The sequence below is a fragment of the Canis lupus genome, chromosome 9 (genome assembly GCF_003254725.2).
Source record: "Canis lupus dingo isolate Sandy chromosome 9, ASM325472v2, whole genome shotgun sequence".
NCBI lineage: Eukaryota > Metazoa > Chordata > Mammalia > Carnivora > Canidae > Canis > Canis lupus.
This window is the reverse complement of record NC_064251.1, coordinates 42,260,281-42,263,764: the sequence shown is the minus strand read 5'-3', so window position 1 is coordinate 42,263,764 and position 3,484 is coordinate 42,260,281.

Genomic DNA, 3,484 nt, shown 5'->3' with positions numbered 1-3,484 from the left:
GCGGCGGCTGTCACCTCTCTGTGGCCGATTGTGGGGTTGCCGCGAGGGCCCCTCCGGCGCAGGACTCACGTGGACGCGAGTGGAGGGCGGGGGGGGCGGGGCCGGCGGGGCGGGGCTAAGGCACGCCGGGGCAGACGTGGGCGGGAACTCGCGAAGGCACATCACCTCCCGGGTTCGGGGCGGGGGTGTTACCTGAGAGGGACGTGCAGAGCGTTTCCTGCGGAGTATTGTCTCCTTTTATTCCGCTGTCGTCCTATGTCCTTCCTTTCCAGTAGCAAACGTTTGAAAATGCCGGTGATGAAAATCGTGAAGGACGCGGAAACTGGCCCGACTCTCCGTAACACTATGGCTTTGCTTTCGACTACACTTAGTTACCCGTGTGACAACGCCGGCTTTTCAAGGTGCCCACTAGAATCTCTGGCCGATTAATCTTTGAATGGGAAGGCCTTTTCATTATTTAAATATTCTGCCTCGGTAGACAAAATCTTTCAAAACACATGGCCCTGAGTAGGTATCAGAAAATACATATATATATGTGTATATATATATATACACACATATGTGTATATATATATATATATATATATATATTTTTTTTTTTTTTTTTTTAGAAGAGGAGAGCTTGGTATTGAAAAGTTTGGGAGTTACCAAAATAAACCAGTAAGGTGGGACACCTGGGTGGCTCAGTGGTTAAGCGCCTGCCTTAGGCTCAGGGCCTGATCCTGGGGTCCCGGGATCGAATCCCACGTCGGGCTCCCTGCATGGAGCCTGCTTCTCCCTATGCTTATGTCTCTGCCTCTCTATATATATATCTCTCAAGAATAAATAAATAAAATCCTTTAAAAAAATAAATAAACCAGTAAGGTATAGTCCCTCCTTAAACCATTGCCCAAGCAAGTTAGCATTTCTAAGGGGAACCAGCAGACAATTCAGCTTGGAAGCGACCTTGTTGGTATAATTACTAAACCTGAAATAATAACCTGAATTCTTTTTAAAGTTCTGGCGGAAGATAAAAAAACAAAGCAGGAGTTCTTGCTAGACCTGTTTATTTCAACATTGCCATTAGCACCTTGTGATTTATGAAAGGGGAAAAGGTTTAGCAATTAACCATGTTCCACCTCTGTGCCTTTCCTTTTTTGTTTTTTTTCCCCTCTTTTGCATTTTACTACACTCGTCTCAGAATTGAGGCAAAGGTTGGCTTCAGCTTCATTTCTTGATCCCTGGCTGTAAGACATGAGAAAGGGAAGAAACTAGTGGATATAAAACAAAGATGAAATTTCTTTGTCATAGGAAAATCCCCAGCCTGTGTTAACAGTAAGAGAGTGGGGATGCCGCTATATAGTAAGCTCCAAATGGGTGAGGAATATTTGTTTTGTTCACTAGCTATCTGGTCACTTAGAACAGAGCCTAGAAAATAATAAGCACTCAATAAATAAATACATGACAGAATAACAAAAGGCACTTACTAAATTTCTTTAGGTCCAAAGGGCTCAGCAAGCTGAGAGATTTTAATCTCTTTTCAAGGCAAATTTGATAGATAACTATGATTTTTATATCAACCCAACTCTACTCTCCTCACTTATTTTCAAATTTATCATCTAAGGTTATCCTGCTCGAAGAATTATTATAAGAATAATGTCAAGGAAAAAAAAAAAAAAAAGAATAATGTCAAGGGCAGCCCAGGTGGCTCAGCGGTTTAGTGCCACCTTCAGCCCTGGGTATAATCCTAGAGACCCAGGATCGAGTCCCACGTCAGGCTCCCTGCATGGAGCCTGCTTCTCCCTCTGCCTGTGTCTGCCTCTCTCTCTATGTCCCTCATGAATAAATAAATAAAATCTAAAAAAAAAAAAAGAATAATGTCAGCCACGTGGGTGGCTCACTTGGTTAAGTGTCTGCTTTTGGCTCAGGTCATGACCTCCAGGTCCTGGGATGGAGCCCAGCATCAGGCTTCCTGCTCAGTGGGGAGTCTGCTTCTCTCTCTTCCTCTCTCTCTCTGCCTCAGCCACCTGTGCACCTGTGCGTGCATGCATGTGCACAGCTGCTCTCTCTCAAATAAAATCTTTAAATAAATTAATTAAATAATAATGATATCAAAGCCTTTTTGTTTCCTCTGCATCTCAGTATAACTATCTCTTATCTAGGGCTTCTAGGTTCCCAGCTACTGTGTGCACTGTTTTATGTTCCTTATATATTAACTCACCTACTCTGATCACAAATATTTTTAAATATCAACTTAAGGAGCACTTGAAGAGGGGAAAAAAAACTGCTAGAGAGAGCCCAATACAGCAGAAGAAATTGTGTTTAAATAATGCCCACTGTGTCTCAGAATCCTTAGATGAGCACACCTAGTTAAGGAACTGCAGGGTCAAAGAAAAAGTGCTCTTGAGTCTGGAGCTCTAAGGTGCACCTCAGAAAACCTGATATTTCTTATAGTATTTAATTGAATCTTCAAAACCCACCATGAATGATTGGTAAACAAGTACTACCTGGGAGAGAGTACCAGGGAGCCCTCTGAATGTTGGTAATGTTCTATACCTACTTGATCTGGGTGATCACTATACATATATATGGGTATATGCACATGTAGAAATCCATCCATTGAAGTATATACTTAAGATTTGTGCACTTTATGGGGGCCCCTCATTGGTTTAGTCGATTAAGCATCTGCCTTCAGTTCAGGTCATGATCCCAGGGTTCTGAGATGTACCCCTGTGTCAGGCTACCTGCTCAGCAGAGAGCCTACTTTTCTCTCTCTCCCTCTCTCTCTCTCTCTCTTCTTCCCTCCCTCCCTCTACCTCTCCCCCAGCTTGTGCTTCCTCTTCCTCTTCCTCCTCTCTCTCAAATAAATAAATAAAATCCAAAAAATAAAATAAAATCCTCTTTAAAAATTGTGCACTTATGAAAATTACACTTTATTTAAAAAAAAACATTTTAAGAGGGATGCCAGGGTGACTCAGTAGTTGAGTGTGTCTGCCTTCAGCTGAGGGCGTGATCCTGGAGTGCCAGGATTGAGTCCCCAGTCGGGCTCCCTGTACGGAGCCTGCTTCTCCCACTCCCTCTGCCTGTATCTCTGCTCCTCTCATGAATAAATAAATAAAATGTTTTAAAACATTATTTTAAGATTATTTATTTGAGAGGGAGAGAGAACACAAGCAGAGAGGAGGGGCAGAGGGAGAGGGGAAAACAGACCCCTTGCTGAGCACAGAGCCCAATGCAAGGCTCCATTCCAGGACCCCAGGATCATGATCTGAGCTGACGGCAGACGCTTAATCGACTGAACCAACCAGGCACCCAAATGAGCCACCCAGGCACCCCTGAAAGTTACACTTTAAAAGAAAACAGTAATGACCAGACCCTCTCTTTGAAGATATCATTCTCTTCAAGAGCTTCAACTATCATTTTTATATATGTGGCAGGGTCAAAATATGGAAACACAAATGACCAGAGCCTTCTCCCTTTGCAAAAGAGTTCACACAAATTCTAC